The sequence below is a fragment of the Corvus moneduloides genome, chromosome 17, assembly GCF_009650955.1.
Source record: "Corvus moneduloides isolate bCorMon1 chromosome 17, bCorMon1.pri, whole genome shotgun sequence".
In the NCBI taxonomy this organism is placed as follows: domain Eukaryota; kingdom Metazoa; phylum Chordata; class Aves; order Passeriformes; family Corvidae; genus Corvus; species Corvus moneduloides.
In genome coordinates, this window is record NC_045492.1 from 4,381,646 (window position 1) to 4,398,786 (window position 17,141).

Sequence of the window (17,141 nt, forward strand, 5' to 3'; positions counted from 1 at the left end):
AAATAACTGCTTTCTGCTTGGTTGTTATAAGATGATCAAGACCCTGTTGGAGCAAGTTCCCAGTGGACGAAGCAGAGATTTGTATCCTTGCAAAGGTAGATGGGGAGACCAGTGGAACTCCTGCTGCAATCTAGCCAAACTTTCCATATAGACAAGACACCATAAAAGCAGTTAAGTCAAAATCGTTTTCATCCAGACTCAGTCATTAATTTCCCTTAATAAACATAAAGGTTTGTTGGATCAGAGGTTCCTCCAGCCTGGTCCTGGAAGTGACCTGCAGGAGATGATGAGGGGGGAGTGTAGGAATAGGAGCAGTGTGATGTGCGTGTAAAACAGGGAGAGGACGGTGAATCATCCCAGCTGGTCAGTGCTACACAGCCAGGGACACGGGAACGCAGTGCTCCTGGAGTCCTTGCATGGGATCCACCACAGAACCCTGCCCTCACACGTGTTGAAAGGCCAGGTTAAACTACCCAAATTACAGAGCTCAGCAAGGATGATGAGTTTGGAGTAGCAACACCACTCTGGACTGAGCATCATGCTGGAGCGCTGGGCTGGGGATGTTGCTGAGGCTGCAGCGAGGCAGCTGTGACAGCCCCAAGCTGTGCCCCAGCGGTGAAGGGCTGGCACAGGACACAGCGAGCCTGGCCCTGCTCCTGCTCTGCGAGAGGGGCTTTGCTCAGCTCCGCGGGGCAGCGGCAGGAGGAGCGCTGGGCCCCGCTGTGAAGGGGGCTCCGGGCTCCTTTCATCCCTCTCTGCTGTGGCAGAGGGCCACGGGCTGTCCTCGCTGCTGGGAAACAATGGAGAGGAAGGCTTTGATTCCAGCAGTGATGGACACCCTCCTGCTCCAGGGTGGTGCCGATGGAAGGAACTGGGGGCTCGGTTATTTGCTTTTATCCTTTGTTAACCGCTGGTGACTTCTTGTTGTGGGAACTGCTGTGACTCCTCTGTAGGTTTTATTTATGCTCTTTTTGGCTGACGCGGTTCGCGGGAGGCCTTTGATTTTCAGCGCCGGCAGTGTCCCCTGGGCTGGGAACGGGAAGAGCCGAGCCGGGCTGTCCTCAGGCGCATCCAGCCCGGGGACAGGGATGCTGTCCCGCTGCGGTGGCACCGCACATGGCCCGGGGAGCGCATATCAGCCACACGCTGCTCTGGGCTGTCCCAGCTGGGCGATCTGTGCCCAGCATTGCCCTCCCGTGCCACAGCAGCGTCCCTTGTCAGCAGCAAGGTGGCTGAGAGCAGCTGGTGGTGCTGCAGTGCCAGCGGGTGGAAAAGATGCAATTGGGCATTTATGGGAATTTGTAGGGTTTTTTTTAAGAAGAGGAGAACCAGGAGGATACAGAGCTTTTTGTAGCGGGTTCATGCTGCAGGTTTATGCCTGGAAGAGCTGGGAAATGCCCAGTGTGTCATCCAGGAGAGCTTTGCTCAGGCCTCCTTCCACAGGGACTGCAAGGGATGATTCCCCGGCTCCTGAGGGCTAGGCTTCCCCATGTGCTATAAAATTTAATCCATGCCTTTTACCATAGTTCCTATTCACAGGAGTCTACTTCTGCCCCTTGCTGCCCAGATCCATTAGTCTGGGTACTGAGTGAAAACAGCTTTTATAATGATGCAAAAATGGAGGGTATAACTCATATTTATACTTCCCCTGAGCCCAGTCTCTTGAAGGCATGTTAGAAATCTCATTGAATACTGTTTTTCACCACACAACAGATTCTCCAGGCAGCAGAGATGACAATTCCCAGGAACCATAAACCCCTTGAGCATGTTTACCCAACTCAAAGCGCGCTTTATAACATTATAACACCTTCAACCCACTCTGCAATTGTACATGCTGGGATTTGAAATTGTACAAGAACTGGTTGTGCTGTGTGTCTTACAGAGAGCTTGGAAATGTGTTTTTAATTGTGAATTTAGGAGCTGTGGATGGCAGCTTTACAAGCAGTGTCACTTCAGTCACAGGAGCCAGCAGCCACCAACAATTGATTTTATCAGGTACCAAAGTGCACCCTTACGCTCTGGGAAGCAGGGCTCAGAGAGGGTTTTTATCTCAAGCTCTGGGCTTTATGGGGAGGGGTTAAGTAGATGGTCACTGTTTCAAGGAGAGCTTCCAAGTGCTCTCCAACACCCCTCTGCACGGTCTGGCAGCAGGGACTGAGCTACAGAGCCACGTGGGAAGTGAAGCTGGTTCACATGGGAATGTCCCTGCTCTGGAAGAAGTAGATATCAAGAAAACAACAAAAAAATTACCCCTCCAAACACCACTGTTGTGATTTTAAACCCAAAATAGCAATTTGGTGTTTCCCATAGAAGGAACCCTCCGTGACTCGTTCTGAGCAGCCCCACTGACTGTTTCCTATTTTTCTTCCTTGTAGGCGGCTGTTTGAGCCGCTCCGGCTCCTGAATTAAAGGAAGTGTTTTCCTGAAATGCAGACAGAAATGCTCCTGGGTTTTCTGGCTCAGGAAATCAGTCCTCAAATCTGAGTCTGACTTTGGAGCCACAGACATGAGCAGTCTCCACCAGGCTGGTAGGAACCCAGTGAGTCCAGCCCTGCCAGAAGGGAAAAATCCCATTTCTCCTGCTTTGAAGACTTCATGTCCTTGACGTATTTTTGTTTCATGGGCTTTGTCAGAAGATGCCCTACCAGGCTGCCCCTTCCTTTCAAAAGAAGGCAAAAAAATCTAGGCAAAATCCCCTGGTATTTTATATTATTATAAATATATATATTTTGACATCCTAAGATCTTTCTGGAAATTAAAGCAAAAGTATGTTTATTTTAAAAATGTATTGCACCTTCATGTTTCTGCTTGAAAATAAAAAGGTTGTACCTCTCTCAAAGTGGCATCAGTTTCTTTTCAGATGTATAATTTCAACATTTTGAACTTAAGTGCAAGCCTCTAATGCCACAATTCCTTAGTACCACTGCCACGACTGTTTAGACATAAAAGCCATTGGATTACAGCTTTATGTTAAATGAGGAACCATAATTAATATGATCATGTTTAATTTCTTCCTTACTGAAGGAACAGAACGATAGAATAATTGCGCCAGAGAGAAGAGAGTTTCCTCAAATGAGTAAATGACAAGATTTAAAAAATAATTTAGCTATCGGAAAGAGAAGTTTAAGGCATCAGATAGGATCAGTGGAGGATATAAGATGCAGAATGCCCTGCTTGAGATGTGGAGAGAGAATCCCAAGGAGGTTCATTTCACACCTGCAGCATCCCCCCTCCCTGGTGTAGTGGTTTAATGCCAGCCAACATCTCAGCCCCATGAGCCGCTTGCTCACTCCCCCAGTGTGAGGGGTGAGAGAAAAGTGAGAAAACTCATGGATTGAGATAAAGGCAGTTTCATATGGGAAGCAAAAGTCATGTGTGCAAGCAAAACAAAACCAGGAATTCATTCCCCACTCCCCATGGGCAGCAGGTGTTCAGCCCTCCTTAGGAGAGCAGAGCTCCATCACGTGTAACAGTGGCTGGGGAAGACAAACACTCCAAATGTTCCCCTTTTCCTCTTCTCCACCCAGCTCTGTGTGCTGAGCATGAGGCCACATGGGCTGGGATATCCCCGGAGTCAGCTGGGATCAGCTGTCCCTTCCCCACACCTTCAGCACCCCCAGCCTCCTCGCTGGTGGAATAGAAAAGTCCTTGGCACGATGCAAGCCCTGCTCAGCAGGAGCTGAAACATCCCTGTGTTATCAGCACTGTGTTCAGCACAAACCCAAAACAGGCCCATACCAGCCACTGGGAAGAAAATTAATTCTATCCCAGCCCAAACAAGTACAGCCAGGTGCAGGTGGAGCAGCGGGATTTTCCCGAGTTGTCCCTTTTCTTCTCAGCACTGTTTCATGGAAAACACAGAATGAAAAGCCTTTGGTTGTCAGAACTCCACAAAATATGCTCTGTTTTTCACTGCTCTCTCCATTTTTTGTCAAAACTACATTCCCTGGCCATTTTGGGAAGCAGAACATGTATAGAGAAGTGGCAATGACCCTGCTGTCATGTCCAGCCCCTCTGTGACTCTTTCCAGAGAGGCTCATAATGATTTGTAAACCTGGGAGGCTGTGCACACAGAGACATTTTATACTGAAAAGAGGTAGACTTGGATTAAATATAAGGAATAAATTCCTCCCTGTGAAGGTGGGGAGGCCCTGGCATAGGTTGCCCAGAGAAGTTGTGGCTGCCCCACCCCTGGAAGTGTCCAAGGCCAGGGTGGACAGGACTTGGAGCAACCTGGGATAGTGGAAGGTGTCCCTGCCTGTAGCAGGGGGTGGAAAGAGAGGGTCTCTAAGGTCCCCTCCAACCCAACCCATTCCATGACTGGGTGATTTTCACCCAGCTCTCAGTTCCTGCACGTCCCCACGGGTTTGTGGGATGCTCTGGAAAGGTGCCCTGGTGTACCCTGTAATTTGCTCATGTACAAACCAGGATTTGATGGCTCCATGCCCGCTACCCTGCCATGAGTGAAGCAGCACCTGCAGCTGGCACTGCTGACTGTCCCTGCAGCACCCTGGTGCATCCCACAGGGATCACAGTCCCAGCACTGACACCTCATCCCTTTATCTTCTGTACAGCACATTCTGCCATCAAGTCCTCAAGCCTGGGAGCACTTATCTTCTCCTGGTGGAAACCCAGCACGAATGACTTCAGCAGGAGCAGGATGATGCAGCTGGAGTACGCTTTATCCACTCACTGGTACAGCGTGCCACAGCCTTGATCACACATCACTGTTCACCTCTGAGCCCCCAGCCCACATTTTTTGTGTACTCTAAATACATTTGTGCTTTTCCCTTCCACATGGCTGCATGCTGACACCCATGTGTCCCAGGCCACTATTACCCTTGTGTTTCAGGAATACAGCTGGGTGCCACTGAGAGGGTGTTGGAACACCCTTGTGCTCAAGAATATGACCTTCAAATTACTTGCTTAAACTTCTGAATGCAGAGGGAGGAGAGTGTATGTCAAGCTCTCTGTTATTGCTGGGGTGAAAGAAGAAATGAGTGCTTATTTCTGCCTGCAGTTCCTCCCTGAGCCATTCCCCAGGAATACTTTGCCATTAAGCATCCCTCCCAGATTTCTGGTGACATTATTAGTGGTAATGGTCAATTAGGTGCACAGGGAAGGGAGGAAGAACGATCAACAGAGATGCCAATTTTAACCCTAGCAGGACAGAAGAGAATTAATGCTTGCTGAGCAGAAAGATTAAGATCCTAACAGAGAAGGGAAGAGAAGGAAAAATTGGAAGCCTTCGAAGAAAGAACTACAGAAAACATTTAATTCTGCTTTTTCAGGCTTCCAGAACAAGCCAAACACATTTTCACCTGCTGGCTCAGATTTGACTTTTGATTCACAATTATATAATGTGTTTTGCAGCCCACATTTTAAGCAGAGTCTGAAGGTAAAAGGATCCAGGGGCCATTGTACTATCAGGGAGAGGAATGTGGTTTTTGATAGAGGTGGGAATTTGCAGCAGGTCAGGTCTGGGCTGTTCTGGGATTAGGTCAGTATCAGCTCTCAATGCTGCCTTAAGGCAAATTGAATTTTTCCACAGAAGAGTGAAAGATTAAGAAAGAAAGAAAAAAAACCCCAACCCTGTAACTTAACTAATCACCTGCCACTAAATAAGGCACCATGAACTATTCACCACCTCCACTCTGCTTTATACATTACTGCAGTAATTACATGGCACATTTGGTTGGAGCATTTCTAATCCTTGCAGAATAAAAGGGATCCTGCCCTGCTGTGCCTGTGCTGTGTTGGTGGCTGCATTTGAGTGCCTGGTGGTGGGCTCAGTCAGGGGGTGAGGTGTGGGCAGGCAGGAGATGAGCTCAGAGGGATGGGGTTAATGAGTGTGGTGGTTGTCCAGCTGGGAATCAGCTTTATCCCACAGGGGTTCGATTCTCAGCTGTGTGATTTCAGAAATTTTGGGTCTGTTGGTTTGCATTGATGGCTGTTGGAGAGAAGGCAAAAAGGCTGCCTCCTCCAAAACAGGTACTGGGTGTCTGTGACTTGTTGCTTTTCCTTCTGTAGTGGAGTAGCCCCAGTGATACCCCACCCCAGGTGCTCCTGTAACTCCTGTTAGACCCTGGACTCAATTCCCTGCATGGCTTAAGCTTTGTGGGGTGGGTGGGTGCTGAGGACGGGATTGGAATGGTGGTTCTGCAGGATAGGTGTCTCTGGTCGCTGCCTCCTGGTGAGCAGAGCTCCTTGCAGAAACCCCGCAGTGGTCACAGGCTCCCTTTTGCTTTGCTTAAAGGAGGCTCACTCTAGGTAGAAAAAACCTGTTTTCACGCAGTAAACAGGGAAGAAAGCTGTAGATATGCCTAAGATAATGGTCTCCTCACTCTTGAATTAAGAGAAGGCTTAATGATGGCTCTGAGAGTGTTTCCTACTGCAGCTGCTCAGAGAAGAAGGGAGGGGAAGCATCTCACCAGGGATCACCAGGACTGTTTCCCCATCTCTCTGCTGGCTGAAAGTAATCTGTAGCATGGGTTATGCTTTGCTGCTCCTGGGGCTGTGGACTGTCTCTCCCAGACCCCCTCCTGCCATAGCTGTGCGTGGCCAGGCTTGGCACTGGGGGTGATTAAGGGCAGGAAGATGGAAGGAAAAAGCCAATTGTTACAGTGTGGACAACAGCCTGGTGGCCCTGCAGAGAAGCAAAATCTATTGCAACACCTTTGGCAGCACTGCTGAAAGCAGAGCCTGTTTCTCACAGGCTCAGTGCCAGGAGTCACGGACCTGTCTCCAGCAGTGGTGTGGGTATGCTCAGGCTTGGGCTGAAGTGAAGGGTTCAGGTTGAGCAAGTTCAGCCAGGTGTGCCAGCAGCACTTTGTGGTCCTGCCAGGTTTGCTGGGGACTCGCTGAGCTGCAGCCTGGCAGGGCTGTGCCACTGCTGAAGGGCTGGGACTGTCACCTGTGCCGTGAGAGGGGGCTGCTGCACAGGACACAAATTACCTATTTGAGTTATTCCTCTGCTCGTGACCTCTGCTGATGTGTCTGGTCCTGGGTGGTTTTGGTGACACTCCTGTTTGGTGGCTGCCTTGGCACACTGTGGAAGGCATCAGCTGGTTGGACTTTGAGGGGCAATGAATGATTCCCTCAGGTGGAGGGGTGTTGGCTGAGATCTTGAGAGGCTCATGCTGCTGAGGGTTCATTATGTTGTGTGCAGTGCTAGAGCCCTGGGAACCTGAATAGGAGTGGTTTGGGTTATTTGCAAATTCACAGCAAATGGAGGTGTCCAGTAGCACTGGGTGAGGTGGTCAGAGGACAAATGAGGCTCTGACCTTGGGCAAGCCTGGGGCCAGCCAGGTGCACACCTCCAGCCTGCCTCCTCCTGGGATTTCTGGCTGTTCCTGCAGCCCTTCTGGGCAGGGCTCATGCCTGTCCAGAGGTAATTTAAGATTTCTTGGTGGTCTCTAAATTGCGTGTCCCCCAGGCCATGTGAGAGCCCAAGGAAACCACACAAAGGGAAGACTTTTCCCTTCCAATGCTGCTGTGTGCCCATGTTGGGCAGAGGCAGTGAAAGCATCAGCTTTCCAGCAATAAGGAATTTATAGCAACCCATTAACTCCATTAATTGTTGTCTTAAAGAAATGAAAGGAGCTGCCTGCATGAATTAGTGAAAGGAAGCAGGAGAGGATTTTTCTCTATCCCTCCTTACAGGTGTGAATTGAGAGGGGTGCACCTCAACCCTGCGGCCCTTGTGCTCCCAGGGGAGCACAGCAACATCTCCCACCCCCAGCTGGGCTCTGCCAGGCAGCTCCCAGGGCTTTGCCATGGACTGGGGGACGATGCTGCCAAGCCAGCTGTGCCAAAGCCTGGCCTCCCCAGTGAGCCTCAATATCCGTGTGTTCATGAGAGCTGCAAACTGACTTTTTTTTTTTTTTTTTTTTTTTAAAGAAGTCAGACCTGAAACTTCAGCTACACTCCGTGGGGATACATCTTTTATTTAGGAACACACACGTGACTGAGCACTTACAGCCTACCACCCACAGGAAAAGGCAAGATTTTGCCCCTTGCTCAGCAAAATTGGCATTTCAGGCATTATGAGGCAATTTGTAAGTGTCCAGCCTGATAACAAGACAAAGCTTGTGTTGATATCTATGGGAGCAGACTTAAACCAATGTTCATTGCTTTTGGAAACCTTCCTTTTTCCTACTGTATTTCAGATTTAGATGATTTGTTTTCCCCCCCACTGTTTCATGGTCAGGGATAGGAATATCTCCTTGATACAAGGTACTGATATTTAACATCAGGCTGCCCTGATTAAATAAAAATTATTTCTTAGAGTGTGATTTAAGGCACAGCCAAGAAAATAATTCAAAATGTGAATACTCGCTGCAGCTGTGAAACTTAATAGACATAAATCTGTGTTTCTGGTGACTTCACTGATGCCTCACCCCCCATATGCCTCTAAAACATTATTACCGAGAAAATTTAAGACCTTACCAAAGAAGCTTAGCCATAGCACTTTGTGTTGTATGTTATTTAGTGTCCCAAAGTGCTGAGCAGGGGTTTCTGGGGAAGGGATGGGTAGTTTAATCCCATACCTGAAGGCTTTGGTGGCTGTTTTGAGAGGCTTCATCCCTGCTGCCAGACCTGGCTGCAGAGCCAGAAGTCTCCCACTTTAACCACTCTCCGGAGCAATAATTTAGCATGGATGCCAAAGCATCTTCTCAAACCAGGGAACAGCTGGTCCATCCCCAGCCATGGAGAAAGACATCCCAAATTCTACCCGAATTGGATTCCTCTTATGAGTATGACAATACTGTAACTCCTTCAGAAATTAAGACTACTCAGATTAACCACCACAAATCCCCCCTTCTTTCCTTCTCCTCCAGAATAATCCTTCTCAAAAACCTTCAGGAAATGAGTGGGGTCAGGCTTGCAGAGCACTGGGACAGCCAGGTACTGCTGTGAGCTGACCCTGTCCCTTTGGGGTCTGTTCAGTGCCACCAGGCCTCAGTTCAAGTTGTTCTGGTAACCAGCCCTGAGTCATTGCACCATTAATTCTGCTGAGCCTTCAACAGTGCTCATTTCAAACATCAGGGCTTTATTCCTTCACCTGTGGGTGGAATTAAAAAAAAAATTAATTAATGCTAAGCAGTTATCAGCATTTAGAAGAGTCTTGTGTGCTTTGCAATGACTTTACCCAGTGTTGTCTTATATTTCTGGAATGTCATCTTCCTCTCTGCACTGGTATTTTCCTGGGAACTTGAGCATAGTGGTAGCTCTGTGTTTGTCCCGGCTACTGAGTCAACACCTGTAATGCTTTCAGACTGAAATAAGTGTTGTTTATGTAATGTAAGTGGCAAAGGCTCAGTTTTGATTACTCCATCCCCAGTGCTGTGAGTTTTTATCCATCCAGTCACCACTAGAACAGCTGAATAATTGCATGGTTAAAACATGGCTTTTGTTAAACAAGCAGCAGCAGTTGAAGAGGGGATGTGGGACATTGATAAGAACTTGAGATGAAGCCCTCTGCACCCTGTCTGGTCAGGCATCAAATCTTCTAGAGGGAACTAGAAATTGATGGTTTTATTTCTTATAAAATGGAGAAGTATGTGAGCAGAACTCATCTGTGAAACAACCATCTTCCTGCTCTTTGTTCCTCTTTTTCTGAATATTTCTTTTTCCTGGAAGTTCATCCTTGTGTCAAAAAATATCAGACAAAGTCTGTGAGACAGTGATGTCCATGATCAGACTAGGTGGCACAACTGTGAACCAGACTTTTATTAAGCACTCAGAGTGTCAGAGCAGGAAACTTTCAACTAATACTGATGAGAATCCATTTTTTCCCCCCCCTCATTTTAAATACTGCAGCACAATGTATGTTGTCATCATCGCTTTTCTTGTTACATTGTTTGCATTGATTTCTTTTCTACTCATTAGGATCTCAATGAAAAAATGGTCTTCCATTTGTTCTGTAACATGACCAGGGCAACTTAACTGGAACACATGTGAAAGCAATTAGGAACATCTTGACCTGCAACAGATGCAGAGCCATGCCCAAATGAATGGCTGAATGCACTGAGAAAGGAAAAAACCATTCATCTGCTTTGCTAAAAGCTCAATAAAAGTGGGAAAATCTGGGGTGTTGCAAAATAAAACCCAAGTTTGGGGCAGGAGCCACTTGTGTGTTGCCATAACCAGGGAACAGGCTTTGTTCTGTGTGTTCTGCTCTGTTAGGTTGTCTTGATACATCATTAAACCAGGTCTCAATAGCCTCAGGGGGAAAAAAAAGAATCCTGATGTTGCTTTTAGAGCTGTCTGTGTTGTGTAATACTGAATATTCAATTAAGATACCTTAACCTTGAGTCTGTATTTCTAATGTCAAGGAACTTTGATAAAGGGCTGAGTTTCTGCTGGCTCCTGATGTGTCTTTTGGTGTTGCTTTGTTCTCATTCTCACTGTTCTTAAATGCTGATTATTTAAATGAGAATTTATGGATTTAAAGAGCAAAGGCATTATGTTCCCTTTTGGAAACACAGGGCATGTGTGACTGACTGGACTCTGAAAACACAACCCAGGTTATTTGAATGCTGCTGCAGCAGAGTCTTGTGTTTGCACAGCATCATCCCTGTCAGGGCAGCTGACCAGTAAAGCCACCCTTCTTCTGGAGGAGAAAGTCCTAAGCACAGAATCTCTGTGTTTAAATCCTTATAACCCAGCCCCTGACTCTCACAGCTGTAAGTCCAAGCTGCAGCTTTCCTTCCTCAGGCCCTGCTAAAACTAACAGGGGGACTTTCATCAACTGTAGAAACTGGATCTGGCTCTGAAAGGTGGACAAAGGCTTCTGACACTCCTGCTGAGGCTTTTATGCCTTCAGCTATCAAGTGTGTTCTGTGCAGAGCATCATTAAAGATGCATGGCCTGTCAGGATCATTTCCCGGCGGGGCAGCGCTGCCTGGGCTCGGAGCAGCAGCCCCAGCATTCAGTCTCCTCATGCTCCTTTGCTTCACAGATGGTCAAGTCCTGCTGACCTCGGGGCCTCTCTGAAGCTGGCCCAGCCAGGTACAGCTGTCTGCTGTGAGGACTTGCTCAGAGCCAGGGATGGCAGTGCCAGCCTTTCACAGGCTCGCTCTGGGGTGCTGCTCCAGGGGACAAAGTGAGTGGTCACTCCTGGGAGAGGAGCAGGACCTGAGTGAAGGCACCAGAGCCATGAGAATGGCTGGAGAGAAATTCCAGTGAATAAACCCCCCTGGAAACTGGAAGATGAAACTCCTCAGAGAGCAGAACCAGGGGACTGAGCAGGCTGCAAGGCACAGCATGGCTGGTTCATCTCAAGGGTTAAGTGCCAGAACAAGCCAAGGGCTTGGGGTTATGATTCCAGAAACGTGTTTGCAGTTTTTCTGTTCCAAAGGTTTCTGAGGCCAAGTTTCTCTCTGAGCTTGGATTAAAATATACATTGCACAGTTGTGTATCTAAACAGAAATGCCAGGCACACCCTTGAACCCTTCAGCTTGTCAAATACCTGAATGCCACAGGGTATTTGGTGGCTAAATGTTCTGTGTGCTAACTGCAAACCAGATTATCAGACAAAATTTGCTTAAACTGGGGAGAAAGCTCACAGATGATGACAAAGCACTGATGAGTTTCAAGTCCAGTGCACAGGAGATATTTTAATTAATTCCAATCAATGGCTGCCTAATAGAAGGCAGAAGGCCCTTTAATGGGACCAGTGTGTGTGAGTTGTGTAGAAATTTCATGGTTTTCCTCTGGTAGTGCCCTGACCATCCCTCTAAATCACAGTCCTCTACAAAACTGACATTTCCTTTCAAAAGCAGTGCTGTTCTTTGTATTTGCCATTACACTCAACACTGTTGTGTTCCTGTGATCAAGGACTAGATTCTTGGGTCAGGATTTTTTTAACAGATTAAAGAAAACAGAAGTTAGAGAAATGTGTGGTGCTGCGGGTATTTGAGGATGGTGCAGACCCTATTTTGCTGGTGTACCAAACCTGGTAGCACAGCTCTGCTCTGGGTTTCTGTGTAAGTCTCTGCTTTCTCTGGGCATAGTTCCCAGGCTGGACAACAGGAGCATGGCAAATATTTTCCAAATTTCCATCGGTTTTGTGAATTACAGGTGAATGCCCATCCCTGTTCCACAAGTGAATTATGGGCTGGGTGATTTCCTTCAAGGCCAGAAACTGAGAAATTCAAGGATGCTATCAGGAGTGACAGTTGCAAATAAAATATCATTGTCTTATCTAAATGCTAAACTATCTTTCAGTAGCCCAGTGCTGAGCTGTTCTAGGAGCATCCTGCTTTGCCTAATGTGATATTTTCTTCCTAAAATCCTTCATCACTGACACCAGAGCTGTCCAGAAATGCCTGATTTCAGGTAGACAGAGGGTCTGGCTTCTGAGTCATTCTTTTTGGAGACTGTTTTCTGAGGTTCCCCTCCTCTTGAGTAACTGTGGCTTTTAAACTCCCTGAGACAGCATCTATTGCTAATGTCAGTGCAGTGAGCTTGTGCAGCACCAGCAGAGGGTTGTGCTTTTATGTTTTAGTCTGTAATAAACATAAAGCAGCTTACTGCTGACCTTCAAAACCTCCAGCCAGGTGCAAAGTTTGCACCTTGAGATGATCTTTGTAATTAATCTCCCCAAACTGCTGTGAAGAAGGTAAGTAACAGGTATTAAAGTGCCATGTGAGGGTGAGAGGAAAGAAACAAGCTGTAATGACAGAAAAGGTTTTCAGCCCATGGACAGAAAAAAGTGTTGGGCTGTCTGTGTGGTCTTCCCCAGAAACTTCTGGAGGTGGCACCTACCCCACATGTTGCTCTGCTCTGCTCTGCTGCAGCAGGAGGGAGGCTGCATCAGGGACTTGAGGCACTAGAAAGGAGGTAGGGATTAGTCGTGAGGTTAAACCAGTGCTACTGCAGGACTGCTACTGCTCTGGAGGGCTGTGCTCTGCTGCAGTGCAATCCCTGCTTGTCACTGCAGTGCCTGTGCGGAGCTGGGGGGAGGAAACCACCTCCAGAGCAAATCCCATCAAAGCAAACCCCACAGGATTTCAGGCCAGGCCCTCAAGTGATCCCATGGATGTGCTCACCTGACACCAGGGGACTGGCTCTGGGTACAGGCAGCCCTGACAAGGTGGGGCAGGCAGTGCCCATTCCTTCAGCCGGAGGATGAGGAGGAGCAGGCTGCTAATAACTGGGATACAGTTTCACCCTGGGCAAGCAGCCAGCTCCTAACCACAGGGATTCTGACTTGTAACCTTGCAAGCCATGGATCTTTGCCCACCAGCCTGTAATATTTCTTTCCTGTCAAGGCTTGAAATCTTTCATAGGTCAGCCTGGTCCTGGCTCTTTGTGGGTTTAGAGAGGTTTTCCTCTCCAGACCTGCTCCTGGCTTTTGTGTCTGCAGGTGGCCCTGCTGGGAAAGTCTTGGATGTTACAGTGCAGCTTCCATTGCCTTGGGCGAGTGCTGGGACTGGTACTGAATGTTCTGCCTGTTGGGAGTTGGCATTTGTGCCTGCAGAGGAGGAGGAGTGAGTGGCAGCCTGTGATAAGGATGTGTTGTACAAATATTGGGGATTGATCAATTAATCGCTTTTCTCCTTTTGGTCTATTTACAAGGTACAAACTGCCACTGGCTCCACCCCACGTCTTAATTTTTCCGCAGGGGTGGTGAGGATACACTTGGAGAACTTGTTGTACTGCTGGGAAGTCCTTGTGCCAGTTCACTGCCCAGTTTGGAGCGGACTTTCCTGGTGCAGGTGGAGTGATGTCCTCAAGGTGACAGCCCCTCCTGCCAGCCTTTGCAAAGTTTTTTACTGATTTGAAGCCAGAGCATGAAATATCAGTTACTTTGGACTATTTTTTGCTGCACCACTTTCTAATTCAGCTGCACCAGGTGTATGCACCTTCTTTTTGCCTCCTGGTTTTTTTTTCAGCTAATCTCTGATATCCTCTCCCGGCCTTCTACTGAAATCAGCATGAGTATCCCAGATCTACTCCTCTGTCTCTTTTAGGCCCACAATTCTGCTGCTACTTCAGCTTTCCCTTGGTGTCCTCCTGTGTCCTCTCTTTTCTTACTGATTTCCTTCATCTAACTTTCCTTTTTAAGTCAGGCCCTGGTTATTCCATGTGTGAGACATTTGAGAGCCTTCCCATGACATCAGCACTTTCCAAGCCCTTGAATCTGTTGTTTGTTTGTTTGTTACACAGAGAATAATCAATGTCAGTGTTCTTACTCGTTAATCTTACTCTAAAATATTGTTTCACCACTGGCAACCCCCTGGTCTGAGCATCATTTCCTTTTCTTGTCCCTTGCTGTTGCCTTCTGGAGAACCCACACCCCACAGGTGGATCACCCCTCCCCTCCCACCACCCCACAGTTCCCCTTGTGCTGCACCACTGATTTCCTCCCACCATCTCTGTTTGAAACCTACCCTTACCTGCAAGTTTGCCCATTTCCTTCTGTTTCCTCATCTCTTTCTTACCCACCTTCCTTTCCAGCACCCCCCTGCAGTGCTTTCTGCGCCTCCCTTGCCCAGCTGGCCTCACCTCCTGCACTGGGCGAGCCTCAGTGCTCGGAGCAGCCCATGTCCACCAACTGTGACCAACTTCTGCCTTCATTTGTTGTCTCATGACTTGTTTCTCCTGCCCAGCCCTCACTGTGCTGCCAGACTCTGCCCATGGGCATTCCCAGAGGTGTTTGGATGTGCAGGCAGGGAGAGGACGTGCTCCTCTGCTCTGCAGAGACTCTTGCTCCTTTGCAGCAGGTTTAAGTAAGGACATGGTCTGCTCGCTTGCCATCAGACAGCAGCTCTGAGCTGGAATAAACTACACCAGGAGACCTTGAAACATCATGAAAGGAAAACTTTGCCAGGGCATTAAAACTGCGGCGATTGGAAGCGTGAATTGAAGAGGGGAGAGGAAAACCCAGCAGCACCTTCAGTGCCGTGTGGGGCCGCAGCCCACCTGCGCTCAGCCGTGTGTTTGACAAGCTGACACCAGCGCTGCAGGCTGAAGCAGAGACCACAGGCACACGTGCCCTGCACGCCTGCAGAAGCAGGGCAAGAGTTTTGCTGTCACCTCACTTCTTCACTTTAAACTCCCAGCACAGCCCAGAGCAGCTCCTTCTGTGCATCCCAGCCACGGGGACTGCTCAGTGTCCTTCAGCCACTGCAGCTCTCTGCCTGCTTGTTTAATCCAGGGGGCTCGTCTGACCGCTGAGTAACTTATGTGTTATAAAAGCACAAGAGAAAAATCCCCTTCTTAGGCCTGGGTGAAATCTTTCCAGCAAATAGTGGGCTTCTGGAAGAAAGGAATTTGAGGGCCCAAAACTGTGAAATTGGATTGAAGGCTGGATGAGGAAGGGGAATCTAGGAACTGGGTCTTTGAAAATGCTGGTTGCTTTAGTGGTGCTTTTTATGAAAGTTCACCTTTGAAATGTCTTTTTTTCTTAACCTAGGTCTCTGCAAAATTTTATTCGTACTGGGAAAAAAAAAAAAGAAAACTCGATGCAGTGAATTTTGACTGTATTAGAAAACAAACATTGTATTTCTCTTCTAGCTCCAAATCTTTGTATTGGCAACTGAAGCAAAGGCTTTGATTTGCCAGCAAACCCGAGGATGATGCAGATGCCTGCGGGCTCTCAGATGAGCTCAGCCCTCCCTCTGCCCTGAAGGTCTCCACCTTCTCCAGTCCCAGGCCAGGGGCACTGCAAGATCCTGCTGAGGTTGTAGCTGTCCTTATCTTCCCAATCAGAGTGCTGATACCCGAATTTCAACAGAAAATGAGGGGGGGCTGGGGGAGCATTGTTTGGGGATATTTTTGGGGTTTTTTTTAATCTCATAACTGTTAAGCTGCATTTCAGCTCTTTTGCTGACTCACTGGTCTGGCACAGAGCCAGGGTATTTATGAGGCTCCCCCTTCATTTCCATACGTGCCTCAGAAAGCAGCTGTGCTTACAACACAATTTCAATAAACAGACAACTGAATTATGGGCTTCAGAGACTGATGCAAAGTTGCTGAGCTCTCCCAGTGCCCTGGGCTAAGGCTCCTGCTGCCAGACTTGGGCTTTGAAAGCTGCCTCCACCCTGCGCAGCCCAGGACTGCTGAGGTCCTGGCTGGTGATCTAAGTCTAGTCCCAGAGCTGTAATTCACCTCTAACTTGGCTAAAGCTTTTCCCATTCCATCCATCCTGCACCTATAGCTCTCTGGATCCAGAGAGGTGGAGAACACAGATGTGCTTTCTTCTCATCAGCTTTGTTTTCAGATTTTTGCGTATACAGAGGCAGCAATAAGCCAAGTTTTACAGTTAAGCCATGTCTCCGTGGGTCACTTGCTGACTCTTAAACTGTGGTTCTGCCATGTTGGAGTAGTAATGAGTGAATTCTGGACAGAGCTCTCAATCACATGGCACAGTAAGCTCCCACCTTAATCAGACCTTCACGCTCTGGATGGTCTCTCACACTCCTGTACAATTGCAAGATCCAGGTTTATTACCCACGAGCACTTACCTACACCTTGTTCTATTTCAGGGAGTGACTCACATTTCGAACCTGAAGGCCTCTCTTGGGCTAGAAGGGTTTCAGTGAAACCCCACAGCTCGGTGTCAGAGATGCTCCCCGTTGACCTGTTCAGTCTGGGAGGAGGCTCTTTCCGCAGGAGAAATAGAGTCCATGGTGATTAATCCTCCAAACCTTCTGAAACCTATTTCACCCTGGAAAAGGCAACTGATCCCAGACACAGTACCTGACAGCAGCATGAGGAATCCTCTGCTCTGCTCCCAGTAGGTGAGTGTGGGCTCCCCAGTGCCACTCCCTGGCCCAGGAGGCTTCTTGGCTCTCTCCCAGCTCTGGTGACTGGTTTGACCCCTGGCAAAGGGTCTTATCTGCCTTTAAAATTGGCATAAGGCACACTTCAAGAATGGCACTGGGTTTTGGTATCAGTCACTGTGTTTAAAAGCCTGATGTGATGTTACATTGCACTGGGGGGGGATTTTGGTTCCTCCTAAAAATTGTCTGGGATTCCATCCCTCGCACCAAATCACTCAGTGAGAAATAGGAACCCGCTGCCGGGCTCAGATATTTGTGCCAAAAACCCTGGCAAAACAGTTTCTAAACCACACATCCACCTTCCAGCCTCAGTGGGGGCAGCAGCATCCCTCACCCTGTGCCGAGCCA